General features: G+C 38.7%; 1 long non-coding RNA gene across 1 annotated transcript; it reads right to left on the reverse strand.

Moving 5' to 3' along the window:
* Positions 1-7,429: 7,429 nt before the first annotated feature.
* LOC121043203 (uncharacterized) lies at positions 7,430-8,731 on the reverse strand. Its single transcript, XR_005796725.1, has 2 exons — positions 8,581-8,731; positions 7,430-7,558 (listed from the first exon to the last, which is right to left on the reverse strand). It is a non-coding gene; the product is annotated as an uncharacterized LOC121043203 (long non-coding RNA).
* Positions 8,732-11,682: the final 2,951 nt, after the last annotated feature.

The following is an 11,682-nucleotide window of genomic DNA, read 5'->3' on the forward strand; positions in this document are numbered from 1 at the left end:
TTGCAATGAACATGGGGGTATAGTTATCTCTTTGAGATCCTGATTTTATTTCCTTTGGATATGAACACAAAAGAGATTGCTGAATCATATGAGAGTTCTATTTTTTAATTTTTTGAGGAGCCTCCATACTGCTTTCCATAGCAGCTGTATCCAGTTTACATTCTCACCAACAATGTACAAGAGTTCCTATTTCTCCATATTCCCATATCCTCAACTTAAATATCCAAATATCATGTACCTTACACAGTCCAGGTATATAACTGGCACTTAACATTTGAATGACCATGTACGCAAAGGAGTGTTGTTAAATCTATCACTCTGTGAAGTTGTTAAGGTGATGTTGGTATATTTTATGACATTAAAACATTTTCTTCTTAAAAAACAACCTGCAGAACCAGTGCTGCGTTTTTTAGGATACTTTATTTTCACCCCTAGAGGGAGCTCCAGCCTCCTCCAGAAGTCTCATCCGTACTCTTCCAGGGTTTTTTTATTCTACACCTCAAGAGAAGGACTGAAGAATTTGTTAAGGGCAAAAACATTTACTGAACATGTTTCTAGATGTGTGGATTTCTGTCTTGATCATACAGCCATAGAAATACTAGTTCAGAGCTATTGATCTTTGGAGCTGCCCCTCTTAGGGAGGCCTAGAGTTACTGGATTTAGCCACCCATTTCACATATTATTTTAAAGATAGCCAGGTGCTGGGCACAGTTCAAGGGATTTGAATACAGCAGAAGACCAGTGCCTAGGAGATCACTATTATCTGAAGAACACACCCTGGTGCATTTTACCTTTTCTGTCGAAATACAAGTCCAACCTCAGTGAGCTTGCCAAGTCCATAGCTTCTGAGTCTCAGGGAGTCTAGGTCTCTACCACCCTGACAAGAGTGGATTTGTAAGTATAAATTGCCATTGTGTTAACAAGAGACCAACATCTCCCCACCACTACCAATTTTCCCTGAACAATGCTGAATGTCTCAGGTGTGGGAAGGTGGCCAAACAAGCCCATCATGTAGATCAGATCATTGGTTAGCCTTGTCAGAGAATTTGTTTCCCAAAGGGACAAACCACTAGCTGGGATCCATTAAATTCTTTCCTCTCGGTCTGTTGGTAGTGGGGAGATACTAGTTCAAGTGAAGTCAATGCCTCAAGGAAGTAAAAACTTTCAATAGGCAGGAATGTAATAGTACCTACATATTAATAGGTACCTACATATTAATAGTACCTACATCATATGACAGCTGAAGTATTAACTGAGATAAGAGATACAAAATATTTAGCATAGTGTTAAAATATATGGCTCTTACTTTCCCTATGTCACAGCAAAGGAAACGGAGTGTATTAGAGTCCTCCAGAGAAACAGAACCGGTAGTGTGTGTGTGTGTGTGTGTGTGTGTGTGTGTGTATATGGAGGGGAGGTAGGAGGTATTATCACAAGGACTTGGCTCATATGGTTATGGAAGCTGAGAAGTTCCATGATCTGCTCCTTGGAGCCCCATGAAAGCCAGTGGTACAGTTCCAGACCAAGTGCAGGAGTAGACCATTGTCAGCTAGAAAATAGAGAGAGTGAATTCTTTCTTACTCCACATTGGGGGGAACAATCTGCTTTACTTCATTTACCAATTCAAATATTAGTTTCATCCAGAAGCACAGACACATCCAGAATAATGTTTAACCAATTATCTCGGTACCACATGGCCCAGCCAACTTGACACGTAAAATTAACCACTACTGAAACTGAGACCTCAAATAACTTGCCCATGAATAAGGTAACAGGTGGTGGGACTGGGGTTTGAGCTCAAGTTTCTAAATCAAAGTAGCTTTCTGGGAATGGGTGGAATGAGAGATGGGTGGAGTCACTGAGGTAGGTCAGGATTAAAATGTTTAGAGGTCATCTATAACAAGATTTATACCTTTGGTTGTGGAGATTCTTAATCCTTTAAGGAGAAATTTGACTACTGGAAACGGCCTATAGTCATGTGTGATCAATTTTGGAGAAGAGATGTTTTATGGAAAAATCAAAAGGAAAACTAAATTAGTTCTTTTTTTGGTGTACTTTTGAAATTTGTTTTGAAGATCATCTCAGCTTGGGAAGGGATTCTATACAGTGTGTTATTGGAAATATGTGCTGCATCCCAAGGTACTACTTTGAAGGCCAGCATTCACTTAGCCTTCACTTGGTTGTGCTTATAGATGTGTGTCTATATTCATTTACTGAATACTTAATATGTTGAGATTCAATGATGAGTAAGATACAGTCTCTCTTCATGAAGTTTGTGATCTATCTGGGGAATAGATATGTAAATAGTGAATTTTATTACATTGAGATTAGTGTTATAATAAAACTCCTTCAAGCCATAAAATCCTTTGTATAATATTTAACATCAATCTGAATTTCTGGGGGCACAAGTCAAGGTACAACTATAAATGAATGAATACATTTATAAATCATTTCAAAAAATTCACTGTGCCTGGGAGCATAATGCCTCCCAAGGGAAGTGACATTTGAAGAAAATCTCAAAGTAGCCTAGTGAAGATGTATACCAGAGACAAGGGCGTATTCAATAAATGTTTCTTAAATGAACCATTGACCTAAGGATGTGCTGGTCCTTCTTAATGCCTGTATATATAGTGCATGTAAAAGTTGACCTATTTAAATTATGCCAACTCAGGTAAAAAAAAAAAAAAAGTCCTTTTGAAGCTTGATTATAAAGTAGGCACAGGGGCACCTGGGTGCCTCAGTCAAGCATCTGACTCTTGATTTTGGCTCAGGTAATGATCACAGGGTCCTGGGATCAAGCACCCAAGTTGGACTCTGTGCTGTGCATGGAGCCTGCTCTGGATTCATTCATTCTCTCCCTCCTTCCCTCCCTCCTTCCCTTCCTCCTTCTCTCTCTGTCTCCCTCCCCTTCCTTCCCTCTCCCTCCTTCCCTCTGCCCCTCTCCTCTACTTGCTCTTTTCCTCTCTTTCTAAGAAAGATAATCAAGCAGGCACAGTTGGCTAACTGGATGCAGCATACACTACCAAATATAGGCCAAACAGAGTTCTATTGCTTGTACTCAAACTTTGACAGTTAAGATCAGGGGCCAGTAGCCTTGGTTTCATATCCCCAGCCATTACATAAGTCATCTCTAAAGACTTCCTAGTATTAGGCCAGAAATGTAAGGGACTTAACGCATTCCTAGGTTACATCCTCAGTATTTGCTCAAGATTAACTGCCCTTTGGTGTTCTTGTCTGAGTATTTTCATGCCCTTCCTCATGAAGTCACAGAACGGGACTAAAATGCGAGCTGGACCACTCTTTTCCTCATTTTCACCTCATTAAGTTTGGGCATCTTTCTAGCAGCCATAGTAGCTCCTGTTCTGACTTAGCTCCAGTGGAGCCCGACAGTTTCTCCAGTGGGGTCTATGGGCCAGCTGTGTCAGCAACACCCGGAGCGTCACCTGCTGACCGTGCAGATTCCTGACTTCACTCAAACCAACTAGATACAAACTTTTGTAGGTGAGGCCTGGAATGTACGGTTTTAATAAGCACCCCAGGTGATTATGATTCTTGTGTACATGAAATCTAAAATAATTTAAGAAAGATAAAAAAGAATCTTAGACTTCCCTCCTGTAGTTTCTGGTTTTCTTGGGAGACAGCCAGCTATATATCCTAGGGGCTGCCCTTTACGTGTGCCGTCTTCTCACATGACAACCCTATGACATGAATATTATTAACCTTGTTTTATAAATGACAAGATTGGTTATAACAGGTTGAGTGTTCTTAAAACTCACATGTAGCTTAAGGCCTTTAGAACTGGAGGGTCTAATTTGAGGGATGTGAAATGGTTGAAATGACTTGCCTTCAGAGGAAGGGCATGACTAAAATTCTTGGGGTGCCAGGGACTGTGGCATTTCCAGTGCTTGAGGATGTCCAGACTGCCAGAGATGGTATTTTTAAAAAAAAATTTTTTTAAGGTTTATTTATCTCGAGAGAGACAGCGAGTAGGGGAGGGGCAGAGAGAGAGAGAGAGAGAGAGAGAGAGAGATTGGATCCCAAGCAGGGTCCAGCTGTTAGCGCAGAGCCCAACTTGGGGCTTGATCCTATGAACATGAGATCATGACCTGAGCCAAAACCAAGAGTTGGATGCTTAACCAACTGAGCCATGCAGGTGCCCCGAGAGATGGTATTTTTGTTTTTTAAGTTCTATTTATTTAAGTAATCTCCACACACCCAATATAGGTATTGAACTCACAACCTTGAGATCAAGAGTCGCATGCTCTTGCGATGGAGTCAGCCAGATGCTCCTATGTTTGTTTGTTTTTTAACTTTTCCTCCCCCGCCATACAAAGCATTACACACTTATAGGAAAAATTAAAACACTATGGAAATATGAGTTGGAAAATGAAAGTCAAGTGTTTAAAAGCTAAATAAAATATGGCACATTTCTATAGAATTTATGTAGCCATTAAGAAGATTGAGGTAAAGATACATGTATTAACATAGGAAGAGCTTTAAGGCACATAAGGTAAAACAAGTATCAGAACAATACTATAATATTCCACGTGTGTTTAAAAAACAAAAAAGCTGCATGTGTATATATGTACGTGCACGTATGCAAGGTATGTAAGTGTATAGATAGAAAGTAGAAGGGAAAGTTGCTAATCAGACTATTACAGGGGAGTGGAAATAAGAGGAATAAAATGGGATTTTCATGTTTTTCCTGTTTGCTTTTCTTTTTTAAAATAAACTTTATTTTTTAGAGAAGTTTTAGGTTCACCGCTAAATTGAATGTAAAATTCAGAGACTTCCCCACATACCTCAGTCGCTGTCAGCGCAGAGCCCAGATGTGGGGCTCAAACTCACAAACCATGAGATCATGACCTGAGCTGAAGTCAACAGTCCAACGCTTACCCATCTGAATGACCCAGGTGCCCTGCTTCCCTTCATTATTAACATCCCCTACCAGGTGGTACATTTGTTACACTTGATGAGCCTACATTGACACATGCTTATCACCCAGAGTCTAAAGTCCACAACAGGGTTTATTCTTGATGTTGTACATTCTGGGGTTTAGATAAATATATAATGACCTGCACCTACCATTATGGTATCATACAGAGTAGTTTATCCTAAAAATCCTCTGCATTGATTTTTCTTAAGTAATGGGACGGACTTTAAAATGTCTCTCGAGGTACCTGAGTGGCTTAGTCAGTTGAGGGTCTGACTCTTGATTTCAGCTTAGGTCATGATCCTGGGATTGAACCCTGAGTTGGGCTATGAGCTGAGCATGGCGCTTGCTTGGGATTCTCTCTCTCTCCTTCTGCCCATCTCCCCTGATTGCTCTCTCTCGCTCTTGCTCTCTCACAAATAAAATTAAAACAAATTTTCTTTCTACCTGTCGCAGCTGCTCTTCCCCTTTTCCTAGTTTTCTTCATTCTTTGGATTATTTCTTATGTTTCTATTTTATCCCTTTTATCAGTTTGTTGACAATTACTCTTTATTGTGTTATTTCAGTGACTACTATTGGTTCTGCATTATACATCTTTAATAACACACAGCCTGCTGTCCACAAGTATTTTGCTTCTTCAAGTGTAGTAGAACTTTACAACTATATACAGCTATATGCAACTTTCCTGGCCTTTGTACTATTATCATCAGATACTTCTGTGTTATAAACTGCAGAATATGTTGTTCCATCTAAACAGTCAATTATATTTTAAAGCGATTTAAATAGTGAGGAATGTCTTTATATTTACCTACATAGCACTGTTTACATAGCTCTTCTTTCCTCTGTGTAGATTCACATTTCATCCATATTACTTTCGTTCTATCTAAAGGTCTTTAACATTTCTTATAGTGCAAGTTAGCTGGTGAGTAATTATTTCAGCTTTTGTTTGTCTAAAAAGCCATTATTCATCTTCATGTTTGAAATATATGTTTGTTAGCTGTAGGATTCTAGGGTGATAGTTATTATTTTTTAAAGACTTTAACACTGAGAGGGAAGTACAGAGAGTTCCTATATGACTTTTTCTCCTGAACATGCAGTCTCCTCCAACAATTGATATCCTTTATTAGGATGACACACTTTTTACTTTGGATGAACCTACATTGATTCATCATAATTATCTAAAGTCCATAGTCTACCTTGGGGTTCGCTCTTGGTTTTGTACATTCTACAAGTTTGGACAAATATATAATAATATATCTGTGTGTCATTATACTATCACACAGAGCATGTTCAGTGCTCTAAAAGTCCTCTGTGCTCTGCCTCTCCTATCTGTCACTCTCTCATCCCCTGAAACCATTGATATTTTTATTGACCCCATAGTGTTGCCTTTTCCAAAATGTCACATAATTGGAGTCATACAGTATATAGCCTTTTCATATTGGTTTCTTTCACTTAGTGATCTACATTTGAGTTTCCTCCATGTCTTGCCTCCATGCTCTATCTTTTCTCCAGCATTTAAACATATGGGAAGTATTGGCTATTATAATGTCCCTTACTACTAATTCCGTATATTATTAGTGGGTTTATTTCCATTGATTGGTTTTTCTCCTTATCATGGGTTATGTTTTCCTGCTGCTTTACATTCCTGGAATATTTTATTGGATGTCAAACATTGACAATTGTACCTTGTAGGGTGGGTAGATATTTTTGTATTCCTACAAATATTCTTGAGATTTTTTTTAATGCAGTTAAGCTACTTGGAAACCATTTAATCATAAAATGATTAAAATCATAAAACTAAAAACTTTAATTTAAAATTTTGTTAGGTGACACCAGAGCAGTATTTAGTGTAAGGCAAACTGTGTCCCACTATTGAAACAAAACTCTTTGGAGTAGCTACCCAATATCCTATGAGTTATATTCTCTATTCTGGCTGATAAGAACAGGAAATATTATTTGATCCTGTTTGAATTCCAAGTGTGCTCCTGATAATTCCTTCATGTTTGTTTTTTTACCTGGTCTGGGTAGTTTATTTCCATATATGTACTGATCAGGACTCAAGAGACATCGTCTGTAACTCTCCCAAGCTTGCTCTCTGTAGTTCATTCATCTTTGTCCTCTGTCCTCTGAACTCTAGCCACCTTGTCCTCTCTGGACTCCTAACTTCATCTCTTCATCTCAGAAAGTTTGATAAATTCTACTTGGGTTTCCTTTCCATGCTGTGCAACCTGGAAACTCTCCAGGTGGAAAGTCACAGTAATTGTAGGGAGCATCTCCTTTGTTTTGATTTCTCAAGGAGCATCACTGATGTCCGATATCTTGAAACCCATTGTTTCATATATTAGTTTGTTTTTTTTAGTTATTTCAGGTGGGAGAGTAAATCTAGTTCCTGTTACTCCATTTTAGCTAGACACAGAAATTTCTCAACTGTGGTGCTTCTGAGACTTTTAATCCTAAAATATTGGTGGCCTTGGGTTAGGATGGGCTGAACACAAATAATTAATCATGGTTTAATTTCCAAAGAAGAGGAAGAACTTCATGGATAAGCATAAAGTTACTGAGAATGGGAATATCACAGCAATTTGTCCGTTAGGTGTTGGTCTTCTCTGTTTGATGATGGCAGTTCTATGGACCAAGATAAAACCACTTTTACTTATGGCCTCACTATTATATGGTCTACATCAGAGAAAAGAAATATGTAGGGAGATGTGTCCTCTAAGTTTGGGCCAGGTAGGTGTATGCAACATCACACTTTACCCTCTCTGGAGCCACTTGTGTGGAATAATAATTATTCATGACAATGGTAACTAGTAGTTTTTGAGTACTTGCATAGGAACTCTATGCTGCACAGTCTCAGTAAGTTGATATTCTATCCTCACTTTCTAACTGAGAGAAATAAAGTTCAGATAAAATAACACACCCAATATCTCTCAGCTATTGAAAGTTATAGTTGGGATTTAAACCCAGATCAGTTTGATTCTGAAGCCAAAACATTTATATTCTATGCTATGCTAAAGGAACTCCAGCCAGCCACTCAGTAATCTCTTGAGAAGATCCCAAGGGACCAATAATTTGAGTTTCTTTATACCTCCATCCACATTTAGCAAAGCCTCTTGAAGAGAAAGATATAGAGCTGTCATCAACCAGTATTGACCTTGAATGAATCCTGGGTAAGAGAAAATAGGGGACTTGATAAAACTCTCCTATATCATGAACTCATTTGGAGGTCCAGGGTACTATCTGAATTTTACCCTTTGAAATCTAGACTCAAGTTAAACAGAGATTGACAGGTTTCCCCTAGAAGGAATCTCATGTTCAAACCCAACAAGAGAGTTGGTCGTGATGTTATCATGTTACTCTACTTTAGCAAGTTCTTTGAAGATAAATTCAAGAAAGTTGAATTGTTATCATCTTGGGTAAGTATGAGTTCTAAGGTTCTGTTTATGAAGCTAGGATTCAATTTAATTCAACAAACATTTATTAAATGAGTTGTCTATGCCAGGCAGTGTCTTAGACTGGAAAATCAAAAAAGGAATCAAATGTAGACCCTACCATAGAGGAAATCAAAGTCTAGTTTGGGACATGGAAGCATAAACAGATAATTATGAGAGCGTGGACAAAGTACAACAAAAACCAAAAACACACACACAGAGGGCCATGAGGGCTCAGAAGAGAGGCCAGTGGTCCCTGCCTGGGGATGGGAATGCCCATCCAGAACTCTTCATCCTCTTTTAGTTGTCTCATGAGCAGCGTTCAGAGTTTCAAGATCTTTAATATTACGCTAGACTACAGCATGCATGTGGTAGTCATGCCATTTGTTGTTCTTGGGATTCCGAATGTGATTCTAGAGTCACAATGCTAGGAATACACTGAAAGGAGAGTGGAGATTCCAAGTGATGTTAGGCATTGTTCTGTCTTTGATGTCCTCTGAGACTTGAATGTGTTAATGGATCTTTTGGCTTTCATCAGGTGTCAGTTTTGGGGTGCACTTTAAGCCAATTGTTGGATATTACCAGCAGAAATCTGGAGATTCTCCAAGGGAATGATGGGTCAGAATTCTCTTACTACAAAGTGAGATTCTCCTGAAATATGAGTTGAAATAAGAGTGCACTTTGATAAGAGTGCCTGGGTGGCTCCGGTCATGATCTCACAGTTTGTGGGTTCAAGCCCTGTTTTAGTCTCTGTGCTGACATATGAGACTGCAGCCTGTTTCAGATTCTGTGTCTCCCTCTCTCTCTGCCTCTCCCCTGCTTGTGTTCTCTCTTTCTCTCTCAAAAATATTAAAACATTAACAATATTTTTAAAAAAGACGGTACTGATTGTATTCTGTAGTCCTAGAAAATAATAGCAAGCAAGCTATGTTAAAATGTAAAAAAAAATTATTAGTATCACCCCTTATTTTATATCGAGCAATATTCCTTAAGTTGTTTCTTATAAAAGTAGCACATTGATTAGAGGAAAGCATGGAGACAATCACTGTATTATTTCTTATTGCTCCAACAAATTACCACAAATTGAGTGGCTTTAAGCACACAAATTTATTACCTTACAGTTCTAGAGATTAGAAGTCTGAAATCAATTTTACTGGGCTAAAGCCAAGGTGTTGGCGTTTTGAAGGCTCTGAGGGCAAAAACATTTCCTTGTCTTTTTCAACCTCTAGTGGCCAGCCACATTTCTTGGTTGAGATGCCTTTCTTCCATCTTCAAATTACATTACTTCAATTTTGCATCTGTCAGCATATCACCTCCTCTGACTCTACTCTCTTGTCTCCCTGTGGTAAGGACCATTAAGGTTATGTTGGGTCAATGAAGATAATACAGGATAGTTTCCATACCTTAAGATCCTTAATTTAATCACACTGGCAAAGTCCCTTTTCCAGGGGATTAGGACATGGACATTGGACATATCTGGGGGCCCATTATTCAGCCCACAGAAGCACTATTTATTTGTTTTTGAGAAATGACTTTTAATATTCTTCAAGATTTGTATACCTATTATTTTCTATATGTACATTGGTATTGCACTTTGCAAAACTTATTTTCTCATCTCAATGTTTTCTGAAATGCTTTGAAACCTGTATGATTCTTCTGCAGGGACGTATCATAATTTACTTAGCTATTTCATTGCAATTTTTGTTAGGAGTCTTGGTTGTAAGAAATAGGAATCCAACTCTAGTTGCTTAAGCAAAGAGAAGAAGTTATTGGCTCTGGCAATTTGATGAAGTGTTGAGCAATCAATCCTCATGGATTCAATAGGGTTTCAGGAGCCACTGAAACCAGGGAATCTATTAATGCCAGGACATACTCCATCTTCAGTCCTTTTCACTCTCTCATGGAAACCTTCTACTTTTCCACATATTATGGTTCCATCCACTGGGGAGGGTCTGACTGACCACAAATTCTGTTTAACCAGGTCCATGCCAGCCCCCTAACAAAAAGGAACCCCACCTCATCATGGCCTGAATTTAATCCCATGGAATTCAATCACAGGTACTGGTGATACTACTCTTGCTACTCAAAGTGGTCCACAGATGAGTAGCATCAGCAGCACTTGGGAACTTGTTAGCAATGCAGAACTTAGGTCCTATTCAGGACATAATGAATCAGAATCTGCATTGGAACAATATTGCAGGTGGTTTGCATGCCCATGGATGTTTCAGAAACACTAGTTTCTCCTTCCATTTTGTGGATGTTAACAAAGCCTGTGTTGACTGACCAACAGGGTTTATAGGTATAAGGGGAATGGATGAGGATGGTCCAACACCACAGAGTGAAAACAAGCAACTCTGCAGGCACTGAGAACCACACTCATACCAACTGATCATTATCCTTGTGGCAATTTCTTGCACCATGTGTAACTAAACCAAAATAACCAAGGTCTGAAGCTGTGTCATCCGTAAGTTGTCTAAAGCACCCCAGGAAAATATGGCCATGTTGAGTAAATCTGGGATTTCTCTGGTTTAGGCTATGCTCCTGCTTGGCTAACCCTAGAGAATCAGCTCCTTTCATGTGTTTGTTATTTAAGTAACACAGTGGGCAGACAAGGGTGAAGCTAGTGTGATGCAGTATCATTTTGTTGATTAGCTGTCAGGCTTTTTTCCCAGTCTACACAAATCCCCTGTGGGGACTTGTATCTAGGACAGCTGGGATTTTTTTCCTAGTAAGAAGCATGTAGTTTTCAAACTGTTGATAGCCAGGGAAATGTCCAACCATTGTAATACCTGGAAGAAATACTAAAAGAATTTGTAGAAGGATTTTTAAAATAGTCCTAAAATATAATAATTGGTAACATGTGTATGGATCAATAGAGAGACTAAACATGGACTTTGGTATCAGATATACCTCTAGTGTCACTGAGGAAAAAGAATACAGAAGACTCTGTATTCTTAGTTAAGATTCTTAATATCTTATATAAATAGGATATTAGGAGCTATCCGATAAGATGCTTTTAGCTGTAAGTAACAAAAAAACTTACAATCCCATCAGATCGAATAATAACGGCATTGATTCTATCACCTACCACCTGTCCAAAGAGAGGGCAAATGTAGACCCTGGATATCTGGGCTTCATTTGTCTTCAGAGTGATAGCAAGATGGCCATTTATTCCAGACATTAGTTCCTATGTATCACTGGCTCAAATTTTATCACATGTTTATGTCTACACCAGTAGCAAAAGACATGGGTCCTCATAATTGGCTGAGACAAAAAAAAATTCTCTGTGGACTTAAATATGAGACTAGCCTTTCTACA

Source organism: Herpailurus yagouaroundi, unplaced genomic scaffold (assembly GCF_014898765.1).
Source record: "Herpailurus yagouaroundi ecotype Mexico unplaced genomic scaffold, PumYag 186, whole genome shotgun sequence".
In the NCBI taxonomy this organism is placed as follows: domain Eukaryota; kingdom Metazoa; phylum Chordata; class Mammalia; order Carnivora; family Felidae; genus Herpailurus; species Herpailurus yagouaroundi.